General features: G+C 44.1%; 4 pseudogenes across 2 annotated transcripts; 1 reads left to right on the forward strand and 3 right to left on the reverse strand.

Annotated features, from left to right (window-relative positions):
* Window positions 1-1,402: 1,402 nt before the first annotated feature.
* Window positions 1,403-3,144, forward strand: LOC120639475 (annotated as a pseudogene). The gene has a single exon (XR_005661432.1). The product of XR_005661432.1 is annotated as a photosystem II protein D1-like (transcript).
* Window positions 1,714-5,081, reverse strand: LOC120639476 (annotated as a pseudogene). The gene is made up of 2 exons (XR_005661433.1): window positions 4,596-5,081; window positions 1,714-3,933 (listed from the first exon to the last, which is right to left on the reverse strand). The product of XR_005661433.1 is annotated as a 50S ribosomal protein L2, chloroplastic-like (transcript).
* A 5,875-nt stretch (window positions 5,082-10,956) lies between these two features.
* On the reverse strand, window positions 10,957-14,813 carry LOC120642938 (annotated as a pseudogene).
* A 726-nt stretch (window positions 14,814-15,539) lies between these two features.
* Window positions 15,540-15,950, reverse strand: LOC120642940 (annotated as a pseudogene).
* Window positions 15,951-16,983: the final 1,033 nt, after the last annotated feature.

Consider the following 16,983-nt stretch of genomic DNA (forward strand, 5'->3'; position numbering starts at 1 on the left):
AATTTGGTTAATCAGCCTAACCAAGATCGATTGTTGGATCACAGCAATTATTTTATTAGAGTTTTATTCTCAGATTCTATCTGAGGGGTTTGCGATCGTTGTAGAAATCCCACTTTCGCTAGGGCAACCATCTTGTTCGGAAGAAAAAGAAATACTAAATTTTCAAAATTTACAATCTATTCATTCAATATTTCCTTTTTTAGAAGACAAATTTTTGCATTTACATTATCTATCACATATAGAAATACCCTATCCTATCCATTTAGAAATCCTGGTTCAACTCCTTGAATACCGGATTCAAGATGTTCCATCTTTGCATTTATTGCGATTCTTTCTCAACTATTATTCGAATTGGAATAGTCTTATTACTTCGATGAAATCTTTTTTCTTTTTAAAAAATAAAATAAAAGACTATTTCAATTCCTATATAACTCTTATGTATCAGAATATGAATTTTTCTTACTGTTTCTTCGTAAACAATCTTCTTGCTTATGATTAACCTCTTCTGGAACCTTTCTGGAACGAATCCACTTTTCTGGGAAGATGGAACATTTTTGGGTAATGTACCCAGGTTTTTTTTCGGAAAACCATATGGTTCTTTATGGATCCTCTTATACATTATGTTCGATATCAAGGAAAGGCAATTCTTGCATCAAAAGGAACTCTTCTTTTAAAGAAGAAATGGAAATCTTACCTTGTCAATTTCTCGCAATATTTTTTCTCTTTTTGGACTCAACCACAAATGATTCGCCTAAACCAATTAACAAACTCTTGCTTCGATTTCTTTGTTAGTAAGGAATCAAATGCTGGAGAATTCTTTTCTAATAGATACTCGAATGAAAAAATTCGATACCACAGTCCCTGCTACTTCCCTCGTTGGATCCTTATCAAAAGCTCAATTTTGTACTGGATCAGGGCATCCTATTAGTAAAGCCGTTTGGACCGATTTATCAGATTGGGATATTCTTGATCGTTTTGGTCGGATATGTAGAAATCTTTTTCATTATCATAGTGGATCTTCGAAAAAACAGATTTTGTATCGACTAAAATATATACTTCGACTTTCATGTGCTAGAACTTTAGCTCGTAAACATACAAGTACGGTACGAAGTTTTATGCAACGATTAGGTTCGGTATTTTTAGAAGAATTTTTTACGGAAGAAGAGCAAGTTTTTTGTTTGATGTTCACCAAAACAACTCACTTTTCTTCCAATGGATCACATAGTGAGCGTATTTGGTATTTGGATATTATCCGTATCAATGACCTGGTGAATCCTCTTACTCTTAATTAATTATTAGACAAAATTAATAAACTAGAAAAGATCGATATCAAGATAAAACTTGCACATTTTACATTCTGAAATGTTCCATAGTAGGTGAATCAATTTACTAATTAAATAAAAAAAATGGCAATTTCTACATAGGGAAAGTCGTGTGCAATGAAAAATGCAAGCACGATTTGGGGAGGGGTTTTTTTATTGTAACAAGGAAGAATTATCTACTCCGTCCGACTAGTTCCGGGTTCGAGTCCCGGGCAACCCATATGCAAAAGAGAAAAGAGTAATCTGAGTTTTGGATTTTTACTCACTTCATTCCCAAAATTTTGGGATTGGTAAATGAAGTTATATGGAAATCCAATCGTTGAGGCCGGCTTAGTTGACATTAGTATATAGGCTATATTATACTGTTAAATAACAAGCCTTCTATTATCTATTTTCTTTTTAGTTAATACGTGTGCTTGGGAGTCCTTGCAATTTGAATAAACCAAGATCTTACCATGACTGCAATTTTAGAGAGACGCGAAAGTACAAGCCTGTGGGGTCGCTTCTGCAACTGGATAACTAGCACCGAAAACCGCCTTTACATTGGATGGTTCGGTGTTTTGATGATCCCTACCTTATTGACCGCAACTTCCGTATTTATTATCGCCTTCATCGCTGCTCCTCCAGTAGATATTGATGGTATTCGTGAGCCTGTTTCTGGTTCTTTACTTTATGGAAACAATATTATCTCTGGTGCTATTATTCCTACTTCTGCGGCGATCGGATTGCATTTTTACCCAATTTGGGAAGCTGCATCTGTTGATGAATGGTTATACAATGGCGGTCCTTATGAGCTAATTGTTCTACACTTCTTACTTGGTGTAGCTTGTTATATGGGTCGTGAGTGGGAACTTAGTTTCCGTCTGGGTATGCGCCCTTGGATTGTTGTTGCATATTCAGCTCCTATTGCAGCTGCTACTGCTGTTTTCTTGATTTACCCTATTGGTCAAGGAAGTTTCTCTGATGGTATGCCTTTAGGAATATCTGGTACTTTCAACTTTATGATTGTATTCTAGGCAGACCACAACATCCTTATGCATCCATTTCACATGTTAGGTGTAGCTGGTGTATTCGGCGGTTCCCTATTCAGTGCTATGCATGGTTCCTTGGTAACCTGTAGTTTGATCAGGGAAACCACTGAAAACGAGTCTGCTAATGAGGGTTACAAATTTGGTCAAGAAGAAGAGACTTATAACATTGTGGCTGCTCACGGTTATTTTGGTCGATTAATCTTCCAATATGCTAGTTTCAACAACTCTCGTTCTTTACACTTCTTCTTGGCTGCTTGGCCTATAGTAGGGATCTGGTTCACTGCTTTAGGTATTAGTACTATGGCATTCAACCTAAATTGTTTCAATTTCAACCAATCTGTAGTTGATAGCCAAGGTTGCGTTATTAATACTTGGGCTGATATCATCAACCATGCTAATCTTGGTATGGAGGTAATGCACGAATGTAATGCTCACAACTTCCCTCTAGACCTAGCTGCTCTTGAAGTTCCATTTCTTAATGGATAAGGTTTTTCTACTAACATATAGGAATTTTTGAAGGAAGGAAAGCCAAAAATACCCAATATCTTGTTCCAACAGGATATTGGGTATTTCTTTGTTTATTCTGAATCTTTCTATTCTGAATTCACTTAACGACGAGATTTAGTATCCTTTCTTGCACTTTCATAACTCGTGAAATGCCGAGTAGGCACGAATTCCCCCAATTTGCGACCTACCATAGGATTTGTTACATAAATAGGTATATGTTCCTTTCCATTATGAATCGCGATTGTATGGCCAACCATTGCGGGTAGAATGCTAGATGCCCGGGACTACGTTACTATTATTTCTTTCTCCTCCTTCATATTAACCTTTTCGATTTTTGCCAATAAATGACGAGCTACAAAAGGATTCATTTTTTTGTGTCACAGCTGATTACTCCTTTTTTTTCATTTTAAAGAGTGGCATCCTATGTCCACTATCTTGATCGAGGTATGGAGGTCAGAATAAATAGAATAATGATGAATGGAAAAAGGAGAAAATCCTTTAGCTGGATAAGGGGCGGATGTAGCCAAGTGGATCAAGGCAGTGGATTGTGAATCCACCATGCGTGGGTTCAATTCCCGTCGTTCGCCCATCACATTATTGCAAATTCCAAAAATGCAATTTTCCATACTCCTAGTTACGTATTTACTTACGGCGGCGAAGAATAAAACTATCACTATATTTTTTCCTTTTCCTAGTTCTTCTTCCAAGCGCAGGATAACCCCAAGGGGTTGTGGGTTTTTTTCTACCAATGGGGGCTTTCCCTTCACCGCCCCCATGGGGGTGGTCCACAGGGTTCATAACTACCCCTCTTACTACGGAGCGTTTACCTAGCCAACACTTAGCTCCGGCTCTACCCAAACTTTTTTGGTTCACCCCAACATTACCCACTTGTCCGACTGTTGCTAAGCAGTTTTGGGATACCAAACGGACCTCCCCAGATGGTAATCTTAAAGTGGCCAATTTACCCTCTTTTGCAATCAGTTTCGCTACAGCACCTGCTGCTCTAGGTAATTGCCCACCCCTTCCACGTGTGATTTCTATGTTATGTATGGCCGTGCCTAAGGGCATATCGGTTGAAGTAGATTCTTCTTTTTTTCTCAAAAAACCCGTTCCCAAACTGTACAAGCTTCTTCCAAAGCATACGGCCTTCTAGATGTATATGACGATCTCTAGACAGATGGATCTTATATGAATCGTATGATGAAGTACCACATGAGTGGATATATAGAAAAGGAATCCAAATCCGCCGAATCGCTCATGTTATGATCTTCTACATCCTAGGTCTCCGTGTTCCGTCATCTGGCTTATGTTCTTCATGTAGCATTCAGATTGAATGACTCTATGAAATTACGTCGATACTTCCACATATTATGGGTAACGTAGGAGACATCCCTATTTTCACCCGAGGGTCTTAATTACAACTGCTTAGCTTTCAATTCGCCTCTGACCATCAAATTAAATGTGAATATCCCGTCCTCCTCTCTTTGAAATAAGGGGCGCTTCCGGTTCTGTGCGTGCTTCAAACAATTTTGTCTTCTCCATATTACCATATCTCTAGAGTCAATAATTCTCTGAGGAACTACTGAACTCAATCACTTGCTGCCGTTACTCAACAGTTTTTTGTTGAGGTCTATTCCGTTGAGGTAGTCAAATTGGATCAGTGATCGATTTCTAGGTTTCGTCGTAAACCTAATTGGTTACTTCCAATTACATAAATCAATAGTTCAACCCGCACTCAAAGGTAGGGCATTTCCCATTGATATAGGAACTTTTGTACCAGAAACAATAGTATCTCCAATTATAGCCCCTCTGGGATGTAAAATATATCTCTTCTCACCATCCCCATAGTGTATGAGAAAAATGTATGCATTTCGATTAGGGTCGTATTCTATGGTTACGATTCTACCAGATATGTCTTTTTGATTCCGTCGAAAATTGATTTTACGGTATATGCGCTTATGACCTCCCCTCTATGCCTTGCGGTAATGATTCCTCTGGCATTACGACCTTTACCACAACAGTGTCGTCCATGGATCAATTTATTTCGTGGATTGGGTTTCACTTGCCTATCTACGGTTCCCTTGCGTGTGCTCGGGATAGGTGTTTTGTATAAATGTTTCGCCGTATTATTAAGTATGCTCTGAGTTCCAGTATCGATAAGAATTCGAGTTCTTATTGTTCTTATGTTATGGTATGAATATACCATACCAATTCGTTATGTATGGATGATGGATGAGATTCCATAGACAGAGAGCCAGTTCCAATAGACTTATGGAACGTTCCCGTTCCCGTTCGCGTGCATCCAGCAGGAATTGAACCCGCAAATTTACCAATTATGAGTTGGGCGCTTTAACCATTCAGCTATGGATGCTTAACAGGGATCATCGTACATCGTAAATAACCAATTTTCATATAGAAATACATATCATAGAAAAATGAAATCGAAAATATTCGGAGATGGCAAATATTCGGAGATGGCAAATATTCGGAGATGACTATGAAAACACATCTCTGGATCCTCGAATTGAAAGAGAGATTGAGAGGGATCAAGAATCCTAATTCTCACTATTTGGAATGGATCTAATTCTATTGAGTCTGACCCATAGCGATAATTTCTCTTTAGCAAAGAATGACCTTGGTTATCAAAGGATTGAACAACCGGGATCCATTTACTTATGATACCTAGTTGACATTGCTAACAAGGATCTAATGAATTATGGGTTTAATAGATCCTCTTTAGCAGAAAGACATATATTCCTTGCTCATTATCAGACAATCACTTATTCCCAAACCTCGTGTGGGGCTAATCGTTTTCATTTACCATCTCATGGAAAACCCTTTTCGTTCTGCTTAGCCCTATCGGGTATTTTAGTGATAGGTTCTATAGGAACTAGACGATCCTATTTGGTCAAATACCTAACGAAAAATTCCTATTTTCCTTTCATTAAGGTACGAGGGCTTCTTATTCCACAAGAACGAAAGCACCTTTTCATTCTTTCATATACTAGGGGTTTTTACTAGGAAAAGACAATGTTCCATACTAAAGGATTCGGGTCCATAACCACGAGTTCTAGTGCACTAGATCTTGTAGCACTTAGCAACGAGGCCCTATCCATTAGTATTCCACATAAGAAATCCATTATAGAAACTAATACAATTAGATTAGCTCTTCATAGAAAAACTTGGGGTTTGCGAGCCAAGATAAGACCGGCTCAGGATCATGGGACCCTTTTCTATCAGATAGGAGGGGATCTTGTACAAAATAGACTTCTAAATAATAACCCCATAGATCCTATATCTATCTATATAAAGAAGCAATCATGTCAGGAAGTGGCTTTTTCTTTGGCCAAACGGTACTTCGAACTTGGAACGAGCATGAAGAGATTAACGAGACTTCTTTCTCTTTTGAGTTTTTCTAGCGGACCGGTCGCGCAAGATCTTTGGTCTTCCCCCGGAACCGATGAAAAAGTGGGTCGCTTCTTATGGACTCACTCAGAATGATTCTTCTCTATCTATAGTTCATGACCTATTAGAAGTAGAAGGTGCTCTGGTGCAATCCTTACCGACAGAAAAAGATTGCACTCGGGTTGATAATAATCGAGTGCCAATACTTCGTCGGTCCGAACCAAGGAATCTGTTAGAAATGTTTTGAAATGGATATTGTTCTCTCTTTGATAAGGGATTGCTATATGAAAAGAAGTGGAGTTTGAAAAAGGGAACGGAATGGTCAAACTGGAACTGCTAGAGGAATGAATTTTCAATAGCATAACTTGGGCTCCTAGAATATGGGGCCCTTGGGACAATCTATTTGATTGCAGGGACAGATATGCTGAATATGACTGGGGATTTTCCTACGGGTATTGGAGCGGGTCCAAGCAGATTAAAGAGGATGAGTTGTCAGACACTGCTATTTATTTGAATTATTTCTGGTATATTTATCATAAAAAGGAGGAGGTGCAAGAGACTGATTCGGACTTCTTGCAAAGTGGAACAATGCAGCACCAGACACGAGATATATCTTTCAAAGAAGAAGGCTTTTTTTCGAATAAGCCAATTGATTTGGGACCCTTCGTATCCATTCTTTTTCCTATTCAAAGTCAGACCTTTTGTCTCTGTGTTTTCATGACGAGAATTCTTTGCGGATGAAGATGAAGAGATGGCAAAGCGGCTTAGTACCAGTACCTGGAGAAAAAAGCCTCCTAAACATATGGCTAGCAACTGGTTCACCAGGAGTATGCAAGAAAGGCAAAAGCACTACGAATTATTGATTTAGGAATGGGAATGGGCTAGAACCCTGGGTTCTTACTTATATAATTAATGGTCTTTTCATTCTAATACTCTATTCGAGTGTTCTCAGTATTTAGCAAAGCTGTTCCTATCTAACGGAAGGCTCCTGGATCAAATGACAAAGACATTGTTTGTGGAGAAAGAGGTGGCTTTTCCCGGATGAAATGAAACATTTGATTTGTGTAACAGGAGAAAGATTTCCCACTCCTTAGTCGTAAAGATATGTGGCCATGAAAAAGGGAGGGGATTCAGTGGAACAGGATTGCCAGGGGGGGTAGAGTCGTGGAAACACTTGTTGATTCCTATTTTGGACCCTAGCTCCATGCAACAATATGTTACTATGGAAACATGGAAAAATTGCAATCTTAGATCAAAACACTATGTATGGGATGATATGAACTGCCTAAATAAGAATTCTTGAGCATCGAACAACCTGAGCACTAACTACAACAAACAATTTGCATTAATGAAACTGTGTAAATCCACCGGATAATCAAAAATACGCATGTCTGATGAAATGGTTGTTGCTATCTGCTTCCATAACGAATCCTTGGTTTAACTGAATAAGTAAAGAAAATTGGCCTTTTCTCTTCGTCTCAGATCGATGGATCTTCTCGATTGGAAGATCTCCCATATGGATAATACACATTCCAGTTGACCGAGCCAAATGCTAATTGTTTTGTTCCGAAGCAAAGATATCTGCGGAGGCCGGTTCGTTCGTCCTATTCTGATATTCAGGACCAAGAGGTCCTGGATTCTCTTTTCGATAGGCCCTGAAAGGAGAAGAGAAGCTGAAATGCCAACGGACCTCTGTCTATTCTCTAATTCACCCGATCTGATAGTACCCGTTTTTGGAACGTACAGTGCCAAAGTCACTGAATGGATAAGTCACCAATCCAATCCCTTTGACAAATTGGGTGTCATATTAGATATCATATTCTATATATATAGAAATATCATATAATAGACATATAGAATTAGAATTTTTGGTTGGGAAATTCGAATGAATCATTGAGTGAAAAAGAGCAAAGAATGACAAAAGATAAGACTCTAATAGTCTTCACTCTTGTGGTTTCCTCGATTTCTGTTTTCTTATTCGGGATCTTGCTTTTCATGGTTCTCATCTCTGCAACTCGCGATTTTCATGAGAGAACCAAATCCAAGTTGGTGAAGATCATGATTTGAGTATGTAAAATGTGTGAGATGTTGTAACTCTTGGCTCGTTTTCGTGCAACTATTTGTATGTGTTGTTTCGATCCGAGTTTCAGTGGTTAAATCAGGATGTTACCCAACGGCTCCTTCTGATTGCTCCATTTGAAGTGTATATTAGCCGGGATTACGTTTAAAGTGATGGTTAGCGCAATTGAGCCGGATTAATTCGGGGTGTACCACCACACGAAGTTTCAAATGAAAAGTGCCTGATACGAGACTTGTAGGATTTTAAATTTTGCATAACTTTCATATTCAAAATTTTCCAAGTTTCAATTGAAAATTTTGAGAAACATTCAGTCAACTGTTGTTGACTCCCTCTCTCTCTTTCTTCCTCTCTCTCTCTCCCCCTCTCTCCCTCCCTCCTCTGTTTCTCTCCCGGACACGCAAGCAGAGCTCGCCGTCCAGGTGGGCAGCGATGCCTGCGTCGCTCCCCCCTCCAAACCCCTCCCCTACCGACCGCCGACCACGCTAGCCCCATCCCATCACCGCGGCCACACGCTCGCCATGCCACACGCCCCCGGCGGCTCCCATGTGGCCGTGCCGGCCACCATGCCGCGCCCTTCACTTCGCTGCCCGTGCCTGTTCCCGCCCAGCGCTGCACGACCGCCTTCTCGGCATCGCACGCACGCTGCTGCACCGCCCACACACACCTCTGCCGCCCACGCCACGCATCGCCGCCGCTTTGCAGCTCCCTGCCTCCGCATGACCACCGCTGCAGACGAGCGCCTCCTCTCCCTGCGCCCTTGCACTTGAACCCATCCAGACCCTCTCCCTGAGCCCAGAAGACACGCACGCACTTCCCTCCCCACTCCTTTTCTTCACCAGAGTCAAGCCGGGCAGCGCCAGTGCCCAGGAACGCGGCCGCCGCCTGCCATTGCCACCGCCGCCTCCTGCTCATGTGAGCCCCCACCTCCACCCTCTCTCCACCCGAACTAACCCGCCCACAAGCTTCCGCACCTCCCAATGGTGCTCGACGACCAGACCCTCACCGCCTAGGCTCGCTGGAGCACCGCCGCAGCAGCTCGCCGCCGTCGGAGCAGAGCTCACGCGGAGCCCTCTCCTCTGCCTCTCCTCGACCCGAATCGAGCCCCCATCCGCCTTCACCTCGCCTCCCTGGTCCTCCTAGGCCCGGCCACCGCCGCACAGAACCACCGGAGCGCCGCCGCCGCCAATCTCCACTGCCGCCACCCCCTGTTGCCGCCGAGCCGCTGCTACAGGCCACCCCAAGCCCGTCCAAGACCATCTACAGGTATCTCTCGCCTCCGTGAAGCTCCTCCATCCTGTTTCCCACGCCGCCGGCGAGCAAGCTCGCCGGAATCTGGTTGCCCTCCGCCGCCCTATTCAAATTCCCCGGCCAGGGACCCAATTGCGACAACCAAATTCTTTCCAGGGGGTTTTCTGCAAAATGGGGACCTATTCCATAGTTTTACTTAAGTTTTGGTTTCAAAACAGCGAACTTCAAAAATTGATAGAAATCTGTAGAAAAGTCAGAAAAATGCAATCTCAAATGTTCTGAGTTCCTTGTGACAAGATCTACAACTTTTGTTGCATGCACTTTTGCATTTGCTCACTGGTTTTTTCTCTATTTTAAATACAAGTTTATTAGGCATTTAATTAGATCTCAAGTTCTATCCACCGCATGTCTACCATTTTTGGTCAGGGTGTTGCATGCTATAAGTTTAGTCTTGTGTCAAATTTTCATGGCCAATACTCACTCCTAGCTTGGGTTTTAAAATAGATCTTGGTTTATGCCTAGTTAAATGATTTTATTTCTTCAGTAGTTCGATGACGAGGAAACCGAGAGACATATGGCGGTCCACAATAGTATCCATGGTATGTAAGTCCCTCAATTATTGGTTGCATTTTTACTCTATAGACCATTTGTGCTACTGGCCCTTGAAGCTTGCTGACCCCCAAACTATTGGCCCCATGTACATTCTGTTTTTAATGGAAAAACAAGCGAAGGGTTCATTTTGAGGTTGGTAAAATGGGCAAGCACATTTTTCACGGTGATGAGGTTGCGAATGATGATGACTCATATGATGCCTCATATGATGACAACCATGTATGTTTATTTGTGATTAAACCATTGGTGTGCTCATTCTCGTGACAATTCATCTTGGGTACATGTACAAGAAGTTGGATTGTTATCTTTTTATCAGTGATTGACATGCATCTTATGTATCGTAGCCTCATGTAGCACCTTTATTTAAAGGAGTTTCGTGTGCTCCGGCATGTGCTATACCTTCAGGTACTGATATGCATCAACATTACAAGCAGAATGGTTCCTTAAAAAAAATAAGCAGAATGCAGAGGCTGACTTTTATGATTCTGTGTTCGACGTTTAGTCTGTACCAACAAAGAGATTACATTACACTGCAAAGAGCAAATGATCACAGGCCAAGCCAGCACGCAACAAACAAGCCCAACTCAAATTACCCTAACACAATGCAGAAAAGAGCAAACGAGCCATGCCATAATAACTTTCTCAGTCAGACAGCACTACACTAACAAGCGTTCCAGTCGCGCATCAAACAATCGGTCTGAAACAACTCGCCAGTGTACAAGAATACGGTGCTCCCTTCACAAAAGTCTTCATTAGAGGGTGTTCATTACAGGGTCGATGAGATGTTCTAGAACTCGTTTAAACAAGACACAAAAGTCCTTTGACATTTTAGCAGAGATTCACGCTCATTCTGGATAGCTTCAACAGCACCAGGAGCCACAAATATGTTCATGAACTTGTCATCTTTAATAGCAAACAGCTCGAAGCCAAACGCTAAGAACAACCTTTCATGGCTGCATTGCATCATTAGAATAACTATATTAGAAACTCCATAGGTATTACACAAGGCCGTTTAATTCTAGTCATCCTATCCTCCACAATTTAACATGCAGCAGCAACTATGATGAAAATAGACTGACAATCCATATTTACTACCGACTAACCATTCACTACTGACCAAAGCTAATGGTGACTCGGATGGTTATACTTTTTCTTTAGACAAAGACATTTAGCTAATGGTGACTTAGGTGGTATATTTTTTCTTTAGACTAAGACATTTAGCTAATGGTGACTCAGGTGGTCATATTTTTTCTTTAGATGAAGGCCGTTGTACTAGAACCCAACTAATTTACTAGCCAAGAATCGAAGGTGCTACAGTTTCACTTTGAATATCTAGCTTGTGAATGTGCCTGATGTTTATGTGATCAGTTAGGATTAGCTTGATGGATATGTGCTTAACTTGATAGAAACATTAACAACTTGACAGCTGGTGACTAATCAGTTCGGTAGATATACATCAATAACAGAAGGAATTCAATTCCACAAGTTATATTCAACTATTGAACTGAACATGTATGAATAAGAAAAGCTATATGTTGGACATACCACGGTGTTAGGAACCCAGAATTCAATTCACAGGGAACACTCCTTTCGATCAGGACTTCTCGCATTTTAGCAAAATATTGAGCATATATTGAGCATATGCTAGAGTACGATGACCCAGACTTTGAGACTAGATCATCAGCACTAGGGATGTCATTGCTGTGATGGTTGCTGTTAGTGTTAGCATATGCAGGCATAGTCGCGTGCTTTTTCTTTGCCCCACCATAAATCATGTTTCCATTGCCTTTCTTCTTACCACCAATCGAATCACCTGGTAGGTCCAGCACAGATCCACTGTCTGACAGGTCCAAAAATGTGACCCCAATGAAGTGGTAGTAGGGACTCGTAACTGAATCAAGGTGATGTCGCACTGTTTGCTTGCATTGCTTGGACAAATCCTCCACAAACTTATAATATGAGCGCCGGACAGCAGCAAGGAAGCCAACATATCCATCCATATCTTCAGCATTTTGATTATCTACTAGGAAAAAAAAGAGGAAGAAGCATGTAATCCTGCATTCCAATGACTCCCAAAAGCACGCAAAAGATAGGCAAATTCTATGAAAACGGTGAAAATAATAAGAGGTGTTGCAGATTGTGTACAAGGTATGGCATAAAACGAGAAAAAAATTGCTTATGTACATTAAAGGCTAACATTGAAGACATTAAGACACTCCATGCATATATAAAATAGCTCTACAATATAAACCAGTAATAGTAAAAGTGTTCCATGGAAACATGTGTAAAAAACTACTGCTAGTTATTTCTGGCGCATGATCACACAAAGGACTTTAGTTTTTTACAGTGCTAAAGATGGCTACAATCAATTTCAGTAAGATGGTACCCTTGTTAACATAAGAAGCAAGATGGACCCCCAGTATATCAAAATGAAAATCTTACATCTTGAATCATGATTGCGGCTACACTCCATTGCAAGTTCAAATAGACTTTGTAGGATAAAGGCAAGCCTATCACATGCAGTATCGATAAGAGGAGCAAGAAATGATCGTGCGGCTACACGTGCTATGTCAATCCACTGCACCTGCCTTTCTCAGCACGAGCAACTGGTTTGTTTGCAACCTGATGACATCAATACACATTTTCTCAGCACATATTTCCTAAAATCTTTTACCTATATAATCTTCATCTAATAATCTGAATGTACCTTCTCCCTTGACAATGGAGGGCACTTCATTGAGTACGCTGCACAATGGAATTCATGCATTACTCTTTCAAAAGCAGCACCTCCATACAACTTGAGACTGAAGTTGGCAGGTTCTAGTGCAATGGTAATGCCAGGCCATCTGACAATACCACTATGCTTTTGTTCCTCTTCAGTAGTTAAACCCCATAGCTCGGGGTCTAGATCAGCTGCTCCAACAAGCAGGTGATGCTTTTGTACCGAGAAAGAAGTGTTTGATTAGTTCTAGTACACCAATTAGCAAAAGCACAGGAACAGAAACATTAAGAATCGAAGTTGTGTGTACATGCATACCAAATGCCTGCAAATAGAAGCAACGTGAAGCGTTGCCGATCTCCTCAGCTGACTGACATCAGAAGTTGCTTGCAGTTTGGATTCCAGTCTGGATAGGTCTTCTGAAACCCCAATGCATCGCTCCTCTAACAGTGCTAGGGTGGCTGGAACTGCTTCTTTGTACCTCTTTTGAATTTCAGATTCAAGGTGCTTCCAGAGGCAGGAAAACCCAATGTATGGTGCATATTTCTCTTCGTTAAAACCCCCTTTCACCTTTTCCTGCAAGTGACGCAACACGTCGATATCAACCTGGCAGATTCGGCTACAAAACCCCTCGTCGGTGGTCGTTCCACGATCATTTGGAAGAGCCACAAAGAAAGGGTGGATGTTATCCCCAAGGTAACCGCTAGCACTCAAGTAACTATCAATTTCCCACCTTTCACTGACTTCCTTCAAATGATCAAAACCAGAAACAACTTTATAAGGCACATCGCCAAGTCCATTTTGTGATTCCTAGTGAAGACATTAATGGAAATTGTGTATGAAATTGATTATTATTGTGCAGCCAGACGCACCTTGAGGCGGTTGTCAAACTTAGAGACGATGATAATCGTGCACCTGAACGAGGGATCAATCTCTCTGATAGTATCCAGCCAGAGCGAAGATTTCCATTCGATGCTGCTCTGCTGGAGGAACAAAAGGAGATGGTGGGGCGGGCTGGCTATTGACTTCACCATCGACAGGATCTCCTCCGGTGTGGTGTCTGGCTCACCCTTCATTGGCTACAGCAGACAGTTAATTACATCAAACAGCTGAAAAACTGGCTAAAAAGGTAAAAACCCACTCGTTTTGATTGAGATAGGAGAAGCTCCAAGATCACGTGCATACCCACCTTAAGCACCAAACCTGGGGTGTCAATGACGGTGAGGTTGGGGCAGTGGGCGTACTCAGCCCTCATGAAGATGGGCTCGGACGAGACGGCGGCCTGGATCTTCTGGAGATGCGACTGCGTGCGCTGCTTAATGACGTCAGCGATTTCCGTGGCCACCACCAGTGGGCTCCCATACTCCTCCGAGTCCTCCTCCTGCCACGCACGCGCAGGCGCAACCCACATCGGTCAGCTGATATACCTCGATCTGAGAGAGAAATAAGGGGGGAATTAAGAGGGGAAGCACAGGAACTTTCACCTTGAAGCGGCACTGGGGATCATGGGCGGTGGGGTCATGAACCATCTAGAGGACCAGGGGGCGGCGGGTGCCTATCTCGACCTTGAGTAGATTGAACCGGAAGGCGAGGGCCTCCAGGAGGGAGTTCTTCCCGTCCGACTGACCTCCCACCGCCACGATCTCCGGGATCGGGAGCTTCTCCCCAAGATCCGCCGCCGCTGCCTGCAGCCAGTTGTACGCCTCGAACCGCACCTTCCAGTTCCAGTCCGCCGCCGACGTGGCTTGCCTGGTGGATGAGGACGGCGACTCCAACGGGTTCGGTGTTCTCCCCGCCGGCATTGCAAGGCGATTAGCGGCCATGAGGCTGTTGGGGTTAGCTGTGGTGAACCAGTGGCCATAGCCCATCGGAAGTATATGCAAAAGAACCAGTGGCTTACATTGCAAGCCGCTGTAGTGAATTCGCCTTCCACTGGAAGCTTACCATTGTAGCCATATAATTTATTTTAATGTTTACTATATATCAGATTTTCTATTAGAATGATTAGATTTAATATTATTTCGTCAGGCTATTACAACCCTCCTTCCTTATCAGTATTTGGTATATCGAATTGATTGAATAAAAGCAAGTAACGGTTCTAAGGAACTTTTTTTAATAAGAAAATTACCTCCTTGGCCTAAAAAAAAAGTTGCGGTTCCTTCCTTGGTCTGAAAAAATTTTTCGTTCCTTCCTTGACTCAAAAATTTCACTCAGTTCCTTCTCTGGCCTTTCCATCCAAAGCCGGAGAGGAACGATGTTTTTGCCCCTAGGCCCACCTATCAGCCCTTCTTCTTCCCTCCTTGCATGAACTTGGTGTTGGGTCGGGTGCTTGTTTCGCCTGTTCCATCACAGGCGGAGGCAGCGCCAGCCCCGGCGCGGGTGGTGGCCCAGGCGGAGGCGGCAGCCCCAGCGCGGGCGGTGGCGGCCTGGCGAAGGAAGCGCTGGCCTTGATCCAGGCGCCGGTCGCCGCGCCGGCTCTGCAGGCCGGCCCCACCGCGCTGGCTGGGCAGGCCGCGCCGCCCGTGCCTGGCCAGCCTCGCCGCGCCACACCGCACGTGTCTGGTCGGCCCTGCCCCGTTGCGCACGCCCGCATTTGGTCGGCCCTGCCGTGCCGCTCATGCCTGGCCGGCCTCGCCGCGCCGCCCGTGCCTGGCCGGCCCGCCACCCGCATCTGGTCGGCCCTGCCGCCCGCGTCTGGCCGCGCCGTGGCACCACGCGCCCCACAGGCGCACGCCCATGCCGAGCTCCTCCACTAGGAACCGCGCGTCCGTGCACTGGTCCCTCCACTACGGGAACGCCACCACGGGCACCAAAGCCGCCACCGTCTCCAGCGTGGAGTTCCACCCGCAGTGTGTCAGGAAGCACGCCGTCGACGGGTGCGCCAGCACGCGCTCCTGCGGGCTCCACGGCACCACCGCGCCGCGCAGGGACACGGAGTCCAGGAACCCCGCAGGCAGGTGCGGCTGGGTGTCCGGCCGCACCACCCACAGGAATGGCCGCCCCATCGACGCTAGCCCGTGCGCCATCTCCACGACCTCGCCAGCACCACAATGCTGTCCACCGACGCGTACACCACAGACCGCGGCGGCTGCGCGTCCAGCCACTCCACGCAGTCGTCGGCAGCCTTGATCAGGTCCTCGCGCACCTCGTTGTCCTCCTGCCTCTGCTGCTGGAGCTCGATGAGCGGCCCCACGGGGATGAGCTCCGGCGGGTGCGGCGTCACGCCGGGGAGCGCGGCCACCACGTCTGCCTCCAGCTCCGCGAACGATTACAGAGGCCGACCAGATATGTAATCACAGTACCATTAAAGAAATTCAGTGCTACGATTACAATTTGCAATCAATTTACAGACCAGAATGTAGTGAGCGCTACAATGTTGTCTGCACGGCGGGCCCCGCCATGCAGAGGCGCAACTACCCCTATCGCGTCGTAGCTGCCATGGCGTACGCCATGCGTGTCTCTACTGTGCCACAGTGGCAACTTGACCCAGCCTTTTCGATCTAACATGTCAGCGCCATTCTCCAGGTTGGTTTTCTCTACGCATAACTCATCAAGATCAGCAATCAAAGAAGGGCAAAAAGAACAGTCAACAGTAGGTGGGCTAGCTTCCTTAGACTTCTCCGAAGTCCAAAGGTCTGCATTCAACTTCTCTAGCTCCGACCTAAGCGAAGGACACACTTTGTATGCACCAAGTAACACCGGTCTATGGTAATCCCAGAGTACAAATGAATCCTCATGGGCTCTTTTGCAAGGATAGTAGGATGGGGATCCAGAATACAAATGGATCATCATATGTTTATTCCTGTTCTGAGGAGCAGCTCTTGGTTATCAGACCTTGGCCCTGGTGTTGTACCACCCCTTCTAGCACCGCCAGAGTCTAAGTCAGGTGCACCACTTGCAAGCAAAATCCCAGACGAACAATTTATGTTACGTTAAAACAATTTATGTTGAGACCCTTAATCAAAAATATATTTCTATGAGAAGAGAAAATTTGATATTATCGTTATTTTTCCAAACAACCCCTCGCACAGCAAATTTTGTGGGCGAACTCCGTCCACC

The sequence above is a fragment of the Panicum virgatum genome, chromosome 7K (assembly GCF_016808335.1).
Source record: "Panicum virgatum strain AP13 chromosome 7K, P.virgatum_v5, whole genome shotgun sequence".
Taxonomy (NCBI): Eukaryota; Viridiplantae; Streptophyta; class Magnoliopsida; order Poales; family Poaceae; genus Panicum; species Panicum virgatum.